The sequence below is a fragment of the Spinacia oleracea genome, chromosome 1 (assembly GCF_020520425.1).
Source record: "Spinacia oleracea cultivar Varoflay chromosome 1, BTI_SOV_V1, whole genome shotgun sequence".
In the NCBI taxonomy this organism is placed as follows: Eukaryota; Viridiplantae; Streptophyta; class Magnoliopsida; order Caryophyllales; family Amaranthaceae; genus Spinacia; species Spinacia oleracea.
The window spans coordinates 33,793,824-33,809,013 of NC_079487.1; the positions used below are offsets into that span (position 1 = coordinate 33,793,824).

Here is a 15,190-nt window from a genome sequence, read left to right on the forward strand (position 1 = left end):
ATTCCCTTAATATTGTTATATTCCATTTTGATTATTACCTTAGTTTAGCATACAAACCAATCCAAACCCTTTGTTACCAGTAGTCTAGATTAGTTAATTAGTAGTAGAAAGAACACTGTTTCCCTGTGGATTCGATCCTGACTTCCCTTGCTACCCAGCTAGTGGACTTAGGTTTATTTTTTATAAGGTGATACGACTTAAGCCTGTGAAATTTTGGCGCCGTTGCCGGGGAAACGGTTTTATATTCTGTTATTAATTGTTATTTTCTAGATTATTGTTTGTTACTTCTCAAGGAACTCCCGTTCCTTGAGATCGGATCTCACGACTGTCTTCTAGTTTTCCTTGTTTATGCCCAGGACTGTCCATACCAGCGATCTGACTTCGTTCGATCCTGAACCTGAACGGACCTTCCGTAGACGACGTAGATTCGTTGAACAGTTGAGAGACTGTTCGGACTCTAAATCCGACCATCTGATTGGCAATCTATTCCATACAAATTCAAAGATGGGTGACCAAACACCACCACTACCACCCCCACCTGCGCCAAGGCTTATAGACTATTCTAAGCCAAGTCTGTCTGTGCTTCCCAAGGCGATCATGCCTTCTACTGCGGTCGAGAATTTCAAGATTGAACCCCAGCTGATAAATATGATTGAGAGACACCAATTCGGTGGGGAAAAGGGTGAAGACCCTAATCTTCATATTCAGTCTTTCATTCAATATTGTGCTACTGTTAAGCAGAAGAATCTAACACCAGAGCAGACTATGGAGATGCTCTTTCCATTTTCATTGAGTGGGAAGGCAAAGCTATGGATTAATAGTCTCAACCGCGCAGCTATGAAAATCACCGATTGGGATTCTTTGGCTCTTTCTTTCTATGTGAAATACTTCCCACCTGAGAAGACGGCTCGTCTGAGGGGAGAGATAATTTCCATTACCCAACGAGCAGACGAGAGCTTGTTTGAAGTCTGGGAAAGGTTCAAGGATCTGCAGATAGAGTGCCCACACCATGGTCTGGGTGACTGGTTCTCGATCCAACAATTTTACAACAGTCTGGGTAACGAGTCTAGACTTATTCTAGATTCTGCTGCTAGTGGGAGATTTATGCAACTGGAAGTACCTAGAGCTTCAGAGGTGATTGAGGAGATGGCCATTCATCGTGCCCAATATGGGAATCCTAGAGGTTTTGCCGACCGGGGTGTTAAGCATGAGATGAATTCTATTGAACAACTTACTGCTCAGCTAACTGCCCTACATCATAAACTTGACAATATGCAAATCGCATCTTCCCAGTCCACCCAACATGCTAGCGTCGCTGCAATGAGTGCCCAATTTGTCAATGTCTATGATAGTTGCGGGATGCAAGGTCATTATGCACAGGAATGTAGGAGCTCTATCGAACAATGCAATGCATTCCAGTCCAACAAGCAGAATAATCCGTACTCCAACTCTTACAATGAGGGGGTATAAAAATAACCCCCTGCTATCATATAGAAGTACTAATGTCCAGAACCCCCATCAGATTCAACACCCTCCACCACCACAACAACCCTATCAACCACCACCACAACAGTCATACCAACCGCGGAGTAACTACAGCCCGCAGTCTAATGGACCACCTGGGTTCCCTAGACAAAACACGTCCCCTCCACAACCTCAACCCATACAGTCTGATCCTATGCTTGTAGAGATGAGGAATATGATGTTGCAATTGCAGAAGTCTCTGAGCGAAAAGGATGCCAAAATTGATGCTCTTACTGCTCATAACAAGATCATGGATACACAGTTGGCACAAATGGCTACTACTCTTGCAGGGAGACCCCAAGGTCATCTCCCTTCACAGCCCGAGAACAAAGAGTCTGTAAATGCTGTCACTTTGCGGAGTGGATATGAGTATCATGGGCCGCCTATGACAATTGAAGGAGATGTTGAAGCGTCTGTCAGTAATGATGTGCCAGAAGAAGGCGAGAAGGTGGTCAAGGAGAAGGAAGCTAGCACAAGGGTTGAGAAGAAAGTTGAGATACAAGTTCCACCTATCAAACTTCCCTTCCCTCACCGTCAGCTTAAGAACAAGCTAGACAAGCAGTTTGGTAAGTTCTTAGAAGTGGTAAAGAATCTGCAGGTAACAGTCCCTTTCACTGAATTAATAACTCAAGTACCTGCATATGCCAAATACATGAAAGACATCTTGACTAGGAAGAGAGATTTTAGTGAGGTGGAGACTGTTGCATTTACTGAAGAGTGCAGTGCCTTACTACAAAATAAGTCTCCAACCAAGTTGAAGGACCCCGGGAGTTTCTCTATCCCGTGTAACATTGGCAATCTTTTTATTGACAAAGCTTTATGTGATTTAGGTGGCAGTGTTAGTGTCATGCCCCTGTCTGTCTGCACTAAATTGAACATGGGTGATTTAAAAGTTACCAATATAACTCTGCAAATGGTTGATCGATCTGTGAAGTACCCCCTAGGTGTTCTAGAAGATGTGCTTGTTAGAGTAGGTAAATTTTTTATTCCTGTTGACTTTGTTGTGTTGGAAATGGAAGAGGACAGACAGATTCCCATTATATTAGGTAGACCCTTTCTACACACCACAGGGGCAATCATTGATGTCAAGAATGGCAAGCTGACTTTAAATGTGGGGGATGACAAAGTTACTTTCAATTTAAACCATGTCGCTAAGAGTCCTATGATAGAGGAGTTATGTTGTGGTGTCAATGTTTCTAATGATTATTTCAATGATGGATTGGCTCATACTAACTCTAACAACTCTTCGGAGAAAGCACGTGTTTCGAATTGTTTTGCAGGTGGAGGTGACCGGAGTATCAACTCTTTGGCATGGGTTCGAAAGGAGGCATGGTTTGATGATGCTGTGACCCAAAAGGCCGAAGGTTCTGTCAATGGTGGGCACCGTATTCATGATCGGGGTCGTGATCTGTCACTTTCCGCGCCACATAGCTCATCCAAGGCAATTGATTTGACACCAGATGGCACCATCTTTGCTGCCCCCATTCGATGAGTTGTCGTGGCTCTCATCCCCTTCCTTTCGTTTTCTGCGCATAAACTGGGATTGTGTAATGGGGACATTGCATCAATCTAATCGAGGGATGAGTACTTCACTATCCATTTATCTCTTTTAGTAGGATACTTTTTGCTTTCGTTTGTGTGTTTTAGTGTAATTCTTTTTAAGTATGTTTCAGTGTAGTTTTTGGTATTGGAGAGGTGAGAAGAGGGTATTTTACGGTTTGGGTGTTTAATGTTGTGCAGGTCTAAGGCTTCAAGTATGAAAAAGCGGAAAATAGCTGAAACGGAGCGCTTTGCAAATCGCCCGGTACTGATCGGGCGAAGTGCCCCGGATCGGGCGCGCACAGAAAATTGAGGAAAGTTGATTTTTTGCCGCACCGGGCGAATTTGGCCCGATCGACCTGAAAGTCGAGTGGAATGCCCGATCAGGCGATATTCCGCCCGATCGGGCGGTTGTTGATGACGTCATTCTAAAGTCAAGGGAGGAATTATGGGTTGAAAAAGATTAAAAGGAGGCAGTTCGCAAATCGCCCGATCCGAATCGGGCGAGGTGCGCCCGATCGGGCGCGCACATATGGTTTCTAATGTTTGTTATTTCGCCCGATCGGGTGAACTGCTGCCCGATCGGGCGGCGGGCGATTTCAGCGACAAAAGCACACGGATCTAGCCTATTCTTCACTCTCATCTTCTTCTTCAACCAAAATTTCTCTCTCTTCCTCCATTAAACCCCGTCTCCAAAATTCTTCAATCCCTCATATCTCACTCAATTCTTCACCAAATTCAACACACCATACATCAAAATCTTCCTCTCATCATCTTCTACAACCTCCGCCTAATTAATTTCAGATTCTTCCACTCTCCAAGAAATCCCCAAATTCCACCAAAAACCCCAAAAACTTTAAAAACTCAGATTTTCAACAATGTCTAGCCGTCCTAAGAGTAATTGCACCATACAAGCAAGGAACCAACACGAGGCTTCTACAAGCCGAGCTCGTGAGCCGACACCACCACCGCCGCCGCCCCAGTTCGAAGCTGACCGGGATTTTCCGGACATTATCTTTACTACGGAGTGGCAACGGGATCGGTTCGTCAACCTCAAAAAGAGGGAGGTAATTCCTACCCGCTTTATCTGCCAAAAAGCAATTCATGATATGGGTATTGAACAGGATGTCAAACGAGTTTTTTATGGTGTTGGTATGAAGAATATGTATATCATGTTGCGTCTTACCTTTAGGCGATTGACTTTGGAGTTTTTGAGTTCTTTGCATTTGCGTAAAGATGGTTATAGGAATGTGTCTTCGGTTCATTTTCGTTCGATGAACCGTGATGTTCATTTGAGTATTGCTGATTTTGGTGGAATTTTTGGTCTGTCCACTACCCCTAGTAGGAAGCCTGGTAATGCCCATAACAATAGTGTCATGTGGGAAAAGTTGACCGGTAATGATGATCCCGGTAGTATGCAACACTTACATGCTTCCAAGATTCAACACCCTGTCCCCATTGTATTTTACAGGTTCCTGGGGTTCACTATATTTGGTAGAGAGGAGAATCAGAATGTTAGGAGTATGGAGTTGGAGATTTTGGGTGGCTATGTTCTAGAGGGGGAGGAGAGGTATACAATGAACTCAGCCCATCATATGGCTTCCCACCTTTATTCAGTAGCCACTAGCTCGCAAACCACTCGCATCACCATTGGTGGGTTGATCACCCACATTGCCATGGCCACGGTAAACTTTGTAGAGGCAAACCAGACTCCGGTTTTGGGTAGCAACTTACTAGACTTGGCCTATTTTGCTGGGCTTCGCCGATTGCAGGGTGAGCATGGGTTGTTTCACCCGGGTGCCATGTATTGGATGTTCGAGGGGAACAGGCTTTTCACCTTGCCTGACCCTCAGGGCCGCACCCATTTCAGACCCGGCCGGGCTCACTATTTGTATGTTGGGGTGGAGCAAGAGCAGGAGCCTTAGCCCCAGCCAGAGCCCCACCAGTTTCAGCCCGAGCCTCGCACCTACTTTAGGAGGGGGCGTCGTGGGGATGAGGGGAGGCCACAGGGTGGCCCGACACTAGAGGAGGAGCAGGGCTCCATTCATGAGAGGTTGGGCAGGCTTGAGATCGGTTTTCATGAGTTTGCGAGTGATCACTAGAGAGCCATGTTCCCTATCTATGATTAGTATGCCAGGCAGGGCTATATTGCTCAGGATGCCCAACACCCTTTCTGGTTTACCTATCTCGCGGAGGGATATGGAGCTCCCGGTGCCATGGGCACCTTCATACCCACCCACTATGGTGGGTATAGAGCGGGCTCTAGCGGTCATGGTGGTCGAGGTGGTGATGATGGTGATGATGGTCAAGGCCATCAATGATGCTGAGGATGATCGAGATGGTTCGGTACCCCTTGAGCCAATGAGGACATTGTCTGATTTAGCTTGGGGGGGGGTGTTCACTCACTTGTACATTTTAGGTATGTTTTCTTTTTATTTCGTGTTTTCTTATTTTGGTGTGTCGATTTTTGTGTGTTTATTGCTTTCTAGATTAGTTTATTGCTTTGAAAAAATTAAAATTCAAAAATACGTTCCAATGAATGCAAAATCATGTTTCCTTGTGCCCCTTTGATTGAAAATTGTTTTGATTCTTGGTATTTGATGATGAGCAATGTAGATGTGTTAGCCATGATTTAATATTCGATTACCTTGATGCCTTAACATGAGTCAACTCTGACTAACTGTTTGTGGACTTGGTGCTTGGCTAGTTGACTTGGTTAGGAATGTGTGATAGTTTCCTAGTGTGTCGTTGATTTTGAGTATTGATTTGCATCTGTTAATAGTGTTTTATGACTCATATACATGCACATTGTGGAGGACGAAGGCATTTTTTCTATTTAGGCAGCCTTCAGATGAAATTAGATACATTTGTTCCCTCTTTTTCTACCCATGTTGTGCTTGTACCCTTTATTTGGTGACTAACCACATTACAAGCCCGTGAATTCCCCATCTATATATTATACTAAAAGAGAGGAAATCAATGTGGTGATGACAAATGTCACTTATTGATTGGCCTCTCTTTTAGATATAAAAAAATTATAAAAAAATAAAACATTCTATAATTATTTTGTTAACTTTCACCTCATAAGAATATTTGATTCTATTTTCCTTTAAAAAATTCACTCTATACATGGAAAATATTGTGTAAATTATTTTTTCTATACTTTCATATAATATAACCAATTTAAGATTACTTTTTTATAAAAGGAAACATTACTATTGTAGACATTTATCCAACGATATAAAATCTCGATTTAGATAGAACATCATATAAATAAAGAAATACGGAAACTCATTCCTTAAAATGTGGACTAATTTATTTATAATATATTCAATATCGATTAGGAAAATTCTTATTTCAACATAATTAAATGACACATAAAAATACGATCAATTAGTACAAAAGATGTATTCATTTCATCAAAATAAACCAACACATACTTAATCATTCCTATAGCAGTATATCAAGCTAGCTAAATAAGGTAAAAAAAATTGAAATGAAATATATAGCCAAGTCTAAAAAATAACTTAAATTTTTAAAATATATATTCACATTTTACTTGGGCATGTACTATGTATCTACTAATGTTTTGATTTCTAGCACCATTAAAAAATCGTGAACTTTTTATCTTACAAAAGTATACACTCTTGATTTATTAATTTAATAACCATTTCCTAATTATATATTACGAACGTTTTATAGACAAATTTGTCAAAAGTTGGTGGGAAAATTTGCACAAGGAAATGACACGTGTCACTCATGGTGTTTGTTATATTATAATGTACTACGAATAATTAAACCATTTTATAGAGTACATAGTAGTATTTTATAAAAATTTAAGAGTAGTCTACTGATTTGTACTTACATAATTAAAATACAAATAAATAAGAGAATCAATCAAGACTAAATAAGATTATAAGAGTGTATAAAAAAATTACTATAGTATTCTATAATATTTAAACAACTAAAATCGATAAATATAACCGCCAATTATTCTACTGTTTTATATGTATTATATTTAGCAACTAATTTCAACAATTATCACCGTCATTGATAGTAATTATGTAATTTTCATAAAACTTGCGTAATCTAATCTATCTACTACTCTATTGCGTACTAATTAATATAATTCGTATATTTTTCCTAAAATTTTCTAATTACTTATGGTAATAATCGATGATACTACGAAGTACTTATTTACTTATGTCAATAAATTTCCTAATTTAAATATATATCTATATACTCCCTTTGTTTTTAAATATTAGTCATCTTTTGACTTTTCACCCGTTTCAACTCAATATTTAAACGTAAATATCTCCAAATACGTATGTTAAAAAGTATAAAATTTTGATATTGTTAAACCAAACATTAAAATAAAATCTCACATAAATATGTTTTGAAATACGTATTCGAAATAAATTAGAAAATTTTCTTCAATTGTGAATAGTCACAAGATTCCAGATAGGACTAATATTCGAGAACGGAAGGAGTACTCCATATATTATAATAAAAGAGAGGTAAATTAACGTGGTGATGAAAAATGTCACTCTTTGATTTTCCTCTCTTATAACGTAAATAGTCGAATATCATGTTTTGTTTATAAATTGTGTCATACTACGTATAATGGATGTGAATAATGTAAAATGAATGTTTACCTTTGATCGTTTATTATTTGTAATCCAAAGAAAAATCTTTGCATGAAATTTATAATAACCGATCGACATAGAAAATCTTATAATAGTTGAACATGTACTATCAATAAAATTATTATAATAATATCAACTTTTTAAGAATTTGTTTCATATAATAAATCTGGATATGCATAACAAATGATAACTCTTGATTTAATATATTTAACAAGGTTGTTTCAAACATTTTATAGGCCCGGTGTTAACTAACAAAATGAGACCCATAGCCACATACTTTTTAATGACGGGCTCTGGCCTATACTTAATCTTAAATATCAAAAACAAATTTTGCCAAATTCTCATTATCGTAATACTTTGTACGAAGCACGGATAATAATTTATCCGCTCATATTATTGAAGTCTTAAAGGGCATATTGATTGAAATTTTGACTAATCGTAATCAATTATTTCCAAAATCATAAGATTTAGATGATTAATATGTTTGCAATAAAAAAATATTTTTTATATCTTAATGTACCAATGATTGCAATGTCACATTAAAATTTTGTGCAAAATTAAATTTATATATGTAAATAGTACATCACAATTGAGATGGCGCGAGTTTCAATTTTAGATTGGACTTACGACAAAGATAATCGTAGATGATTGCCTAATGTTGACCAATGCTGACTAACAAATAGAGATTTGTTGTTGGTAGACGGGTATAAGGATAACATGTACCCTCTTTGGTGATGGGGCGAGGTTGAATTGCTTGATTTGAGAACACTCACCCAATCTTAATTATCTATGTCACTTTTAAATATATATTTTTTAACAATATTATAGCTAATACAATCAATTAAAATACATCGTAATAAACTTATGTCAATATATTTAAAAGTTAGTTGGAAGAAAAAGTGGATTTTTTTATCGAATATAGTGATGTCAGATTGTTAGTGGGACGGATTTTTCGGAAAATCCCCCCGTGGATCCTCTCCAAGTGCGCAGGGATGGAGGAAAGTTTGGTGGGTGATGTATACGCGTGGTTGACGGGGCAATAATGAATTTTAAATTGGACCCACCTGCGTCTCTAATCCTTAATTATTGATTATGAATATATTAAATAAAATTTACTACTAACTTATATATTATAATGTTTTGTTTATTTACTCAATATAATTACTCTAATTAGACAAACAAATTGTCAAAGACTCTAGAATAGAGTTGTAAAATTAAAAGCTCTTTTACCAAAGTTGATTCTAGGTGTGTGTTTGAGGCGGGTGTAGATACATGCGAGGTGGGTGATGAAGAGGGGATGAATTTTATTTTGTACATCTCGAGACGAGGATTGAGAGGGGTGGGTATCGTTCCATCGTGGATGGAGGAGATGGGTATGAGAACTGTAGGCGGGCACGGGTGTGCAGGCCCCGCTTCTCCTAAAAGTCATCTTTAACTTAGTAAAGTAAATGGTGTAGGTAGGTGTTAAGAGATCGGGTAATAAAGTTGATTGAGAGATTTTGCGAGTATTAAATGGGTATTACTATCGAAGTAAGGAGTGATGAGATAACTTTATGATTGACACAAGTGGTTAATAAGAATGAAAATAATTTTATCTATGTACTCTTATTTGTTTTAATTGGTTTGATAAATGAGCAATGATAAACTTTTCAGTAACTAATTTTAATTTGGAGAATATATATAATCTCTATTTGGCTATATTTTCCTAACAGATTTAATACAAATTTATGTATAGATTATAAATACCGTGCATCGCACGGGTACTATACTAGTTGGTTACTAGTCACAAGCCTAGCTTGGAGGAGCTAATAGTAGTGAGGTGAGGGAGTTGTAGTGTAGTACATTTTGAGCATATTGAGTATTGAAAAGGGAAGTTCTTCTTATCATGATTGTTGTTGAAAAAATGAGTTGAAAAATGAATGGGATGAGGGGAATAAAAAAATGTGAAGGTTCCAAAAAAAAAAGAAAAAAAAAGAGATTGAGCAAAAAAAGAAAAAATTGTTATTCTCAAAATAATTCAAAGCTTTTGTCACTCCGGTTTTGTAATTTCCTATCCTTATGAGTGATTGGTTGTAATTGTGAAAAAAAGGCAATAAAGTATGGTGTTGGTTATTTGTTGTTTTGTCATGTGTTGAGTGGGAGAGTTATGGTCATTATTTTGGTTGATCATGGTTGTATTTAGGATTTATGCTCCCCAAAGCCAAGGCTTTAAGCTCACATTATACCCAAAATTACCGCACCCTTACCTAAGCCTATCATTACAAGCTTTCAAGACCTTCCGACCTTTGTGCATAGAGTCGTATTAATGCGAAAATAGTTGTTTATCCATGCAAGTTATGACATGACACATTTCGAGTCGACTACTAGGTTGAGTGTATGTTTTTCTAGACACACGAGTGTTGTGAGTTTGGGAGGGCATTGTTTACTTATATGTGAAGGAAATATTTCCTTCACCCAAGGTGCATTAAGTCTAATACCAAGGTTTAGATTAATTGCGAACAATTAATTCAGTGAGATCAAGTGATCGGAACAGCTAGCTGGAGCAATGCTTCCGATCAGTGAGTTCTAATGGATATTGAACTCACAACTTACTCTTGACTGAACCTACAAGGTCACACCAATGACACGTAACAGATCATCGGATTAAATGAATCGGAAATTCATTTAATAGCTTTTCGGGAATTAGTTGGAAAACGTATTATACGATACGACCTTGCATCGGAATCGTATATCGTATCGCGAATATTCGTAAGCTAGGCGAAACGAATAAATCGTATCGTACGACGGTGATTCGTCGTATACGAAACTATAAATAATATATCGGAAATGTATTAATCGCGGATACGGAAAGGGGCAACGCTGCCAGCCCAACGAGCCAAGGCGCGCAAGCGCACAAGGCCCACTGGGCGTAGCAGTGAGCCAGCGCGCAAGGCCCAAGCCTTGGCTGGGCGCGCGCGCGCACGCGAGGTACAGCAACAGCAGCGCACACAGCGCGGCCCAAGGCCCAGCGCCTGTGTGGCTGTGCGCGTGTGGGCTTGCACGGACGTGGCTGGCTGGCGCATGGCCTATGTGCCTTGGCCGGTTGATATTATAACCTAAGGGTTATAATATTATTCCAACTCACGTTTTCCAATAACCTAATGCAAAAATCAGATTACACATCAAACCCTAAGGAGGAGAGAGAAACCCTAATTCTCTTTAGCCTCCATGGATGTGTTCTTCCCAAAAGCACAAACTCTTGAATGATTGTCTAAGCTACGATTATCAAGACGGATCTGATTGTGTCGGTGAACCAAGTAGAGGAACGAAAAGTGGAGTTCTTTGTTCGTGTTCGTTGACAGATTATTGTGGAAAACACGCTTCGAATGTAAGTTTGCTTAATCTGTGCTTTATACATGTTTCCTGGCTTTGGGGATTGTTCCGCACATGTTATTATGTTTAACTGTATTCCCCTACAGTGGTATCATGAGCCTTATGTATTCAAAGCATGAATTAGCATGATTATTATTGTTTTTGCATTGTCGAAATTCTTGGAATTTTTGTTGCTTTTTCGGAAATTTTTCGAATTATTGGATTAATTGCGAAATTGGCAGTTCCGAAATCAAAAATATTCGCTTTTTCGATTTTTAAAACCCTAATCTGATGGAAAACGATTTTCTAAGATCAACTCATGAGAATAAAATTGCGAAAACAGGCCTCGAAGCATCAGTTTTTGGGCATTTTTGTTAATTTTTTATTAAAAATTAAATGTGTCGGACAGTAATTCAATTAAAAGGTCGATCTAAACTACTCGGAATTTCTTGAAATTTTGACACAATGTTTCTGGGTACATGTTTGATCTATGGTAAAAAGTTCAGATTTTTCCGATAAGTACAAACCCTAATTTCGCCTTTCCCCAATTCGTAAAATTTACAACCCTAATTGAATTTTAATTAATTTTGGATTAATAATTCGGTTAATTGGGGAAGGGGATATAATTTCATGGGTCAGTGGCTAATTTTAAAAATTATTGGATTAAAATTTGAATGGTTTCGTTAATTTTAATCGCACTTAAACCAAATTATTAATAATCTGAAATTTAATTGTTTATGAACGATATAAAGTTTCGGATTTTATTAATTAAAAGTTCAAACTTTAAAGTTCATTCGATCGTTCTTAAAAGTTTGAATATTGTTAGCCCTTGATTTATTAATTTTACGAAATTGGATTGTCGTTAAAGTTTATTAAATCGTTAAAAATCGTTGTTTTTCAAAAATTAAATCGTAACCTTTTTGAAAAATAAAATTAATGCAAGTTCGTGAATTAAATTTAATTTTAATTAAGTTGGTCCGTTTTACGAACCAAAAACACGAGCATGAGCATGATGGAAGTATGGCTCGTCGAGCCATACGAGGCCATTGTGCTCGCCGCGCCATGCGACACGGGCAGCAGCACAAGGCTGCGTGCCTCTTGCGCGCTAGGCAAGGAAGGGGCAGGCATGTTGCTTGCGGGGCTGCGACGAAGCAAGCACAAGGCTTGCGACGTCCAGCACACTCGACGCATAACACACACGCAGCGCAGGGGCAGCTAGGCTGCGGGTACGCGATGCGTGCGCGCGAGCGATGGGGCGCGAGCGATGGGGCGGGGCGCGCGGGCAGTGCTCGTGTGCTCTTGGGCCTCTCGCACGACGGGCTGGGCGCAAGCCTAGGCCGTTTAATTGAACTCTTTTTTTGAATCGTTTAATTAGTTGAGCTTCGTATATTTGCATTAATTTGGGCTAACGGGATATTTAATTTAATATTTTATTTGCTTGGGCCGGGCCGCGAGTTTTAATTTAATATTTCATAATTAATTATCCGGAATAATTATTGGTTTGAGTGGGAGCCACTAAATGAAATTAAAATGAAATAATTATTTTAATTGTTTCGTAGGTCACATTATTTTAATTAAATTCAATTTTAATTAGAATAAAGTCTAAGGATTAATAATTTGGAAATTGATTAATCTTTTAGGACGCGTTTATGTGAACGTGAATTTTAATTAATTCACGTAAATACTTGCATATTAACATGGGCCATTCGTTTTAGCATACGAATGGGTGAATGCATAGAATATCTATTTTATGTAATGCAGGTACTCCAAGTGACTAGTATGGCCAATATAGGATAGTTAAATACGGTCTGCGCACCGTTCTATCTTTGAATGTAAAGTTTTAAATATGGTCTGCGTACCATGAAAATTTTGATGTAATTTATTATTTTCAAGTATTTCTAAGTTTAGAACTTTAAGTTAGCATTTGAACGAAGATTCAAGACGATGCCAAGCTAACAAGCAGGTAATGAAGATTGGATGCTTCAAGACAAGATGTTTTGGGCCATACTAGATCACCATTTATTTATGCAATTTAATATATATATATATATATATATATATATATATATATATATATATATATATATATATATATATATATATATATATATATATATATATATATTATGCGTGAATGTATGAATGTATGTATGCTTTGCATGAACAGGTTGTTTCCTATGAATCGATTAGTTTTAAGTTCACTTAATAATCGAACCAACATAGAAACAACTAGGTCCAAGTAATATTGAGTTTAAAAATTGCCTTCCAAATCAACACTTATAAAAATCTAGGGATCTAAAATAGTAGGTTTACGCTAAAGCGAGGTGCTATTTTAGTTGACTTAGGTGGTAAGGCGTCCTAAAGGAGCACGTTGATTGTGGTTACAACTCAAACAACAATGGCATTATGTTGTGGCAATGGGATAAATTATGGCATTAATTTATTAACCAAGAGTAATTTGGAGATTACTAGCAATAGGTTTTGCTTACCTAAAATCTTAAACTACTTAAGACATGCTAAAGCTGCTTAAGGATTTAGGACTTTTGGGGTCTTGGAATCGTTTCATTCATTTTGGACCATGTTTTATTTTTGCATGAATGAAATGTTTAATAGCTTTGATGATTGCGTGAATGCTTTTATTTCAAGTTATTAAAGTATGATAAATGTTTTCTTTGCTAGTTCATTTTGTAGCATAGTCAATCTTCAACCTTATTGCGTTCGGATAATAGAACTGCGATATTTCCTCGATCGATTGGTAACTATTTTTGAGAGCGATTCTCAAACAAAAGGAGAGTGAGAGCGTATCTTGAATGCTATTTTCTTATAGTGATCTTCATGGTTGTTTTCAAACTGAAATTTGAATGGTAGACCAATTGGACCTCATATATTCAGAATACTGGGTACTTTTGAAGTAATGAAGTATTGAGTTAAAGACTCATGTATAACCAATGGTTAACAACCAATTTTCTTTTGATTCGATGATGAACTAGACTCATTAGATGCGGTCATTCAAAGTGAATAAACGAAAGGGACTTTGTACGCATAACAAAGTAAGAAGATCAAGCAAAGAGTAAAATCTTTAGGACTATAAGAAAACGTGCTAGAAAGGATAGGAAAGGGGAACAAAAGAAATGAATTCAATATTCAATTTCTACCTTGAAGTTTATGTTAAAGAGAAACGACTTAGCAAATAAACTCCTATGGTATTAGATTACCACTTGAGGTTCTAAACTCTTGTTAAGAACTCAAATTCCGGGAGCTAAGTCTGGTTATTGACCTAGAAGTGGGAAATGAAGCAAAGTTGTGCTACATTGATTGTAGGGTCATCATGTTTGTTTTAAAGTCCTTCTAAAGGCTGGAACTTAATGGTATTATGTTCCATTAATCATCATAATCAATTTCTGTTTGGACAACGGAAAGACTCACATTCAAACAAAAACATTCGTTGAGTGTTTATTTGAATGAAATGGTCATTTAAGGGTTGAGTCATATGATTAATTAATAAACAAAAAAAATCTCTTCACACTCAAACTTCAGAAGGTTCAAATCAAACATTTTGATTTTTGTTCCACATATCTTTGGCAATGTCATACGACCATATCAACAAGACAACATTCTAAGATTCCATGTCATGGATTTCTGAAAGTTGTTTAATTTAAGACACGTGGGTCTTGCTTGTTGAACATGACATAGAAATGGACTATTGTTAGAAGTTTCTAGACAATAAAGTTCATGGGCCAAAGATGGATTTTATGACTTACCTATTTCACAAGAATTTGAGAAAATATGGCTATATTTACTCAAAGTGAAATGTGTGAAATGCTTCAATGTAATTCACAAAAGGGTATAAAATCAACTTGGCAAGAATTTTGGAACATCTAGGCTGGGTCAAGGTGATGTGTGCATGAGCCAAGAAGGATTATCTAGATTGTTTATATGGTAATATGACAATTGAATCTCCATAAGAATATGGTATGTCCAAATGGAGAAATCGGAATCTATTTCGATTAACGATAATCACGACTATTTTCCTATATAGTTTCTAAATGATACTCTCAAGTGACTTTCACACTAAAAAAAGTTGTCAAAGCTAAGGATAAGATGTCATAAGGATTGAACTTCGGTTCAGT

General features: G+C 37.4%; 1 non-coding gene across 1 annotated transcript; it reads right to left on the minus strand.

The window, feature by feature from the left end:
* Nucleotides 1-909: 909 nt before the first annotated feature.
* Nucleotides 910-1,016, minus strand: LOC130466611 (small nucleolar RNA R71). The gene has a single exon (XR_008926791.1). It is a non-coding gene; the product is annotated as a small nucleolar RNA R71 (small nucleolar RNA).
* Between the last annotated feature and the right edge of the window lie 14,174 nt (nucleotides 1,017-15,190).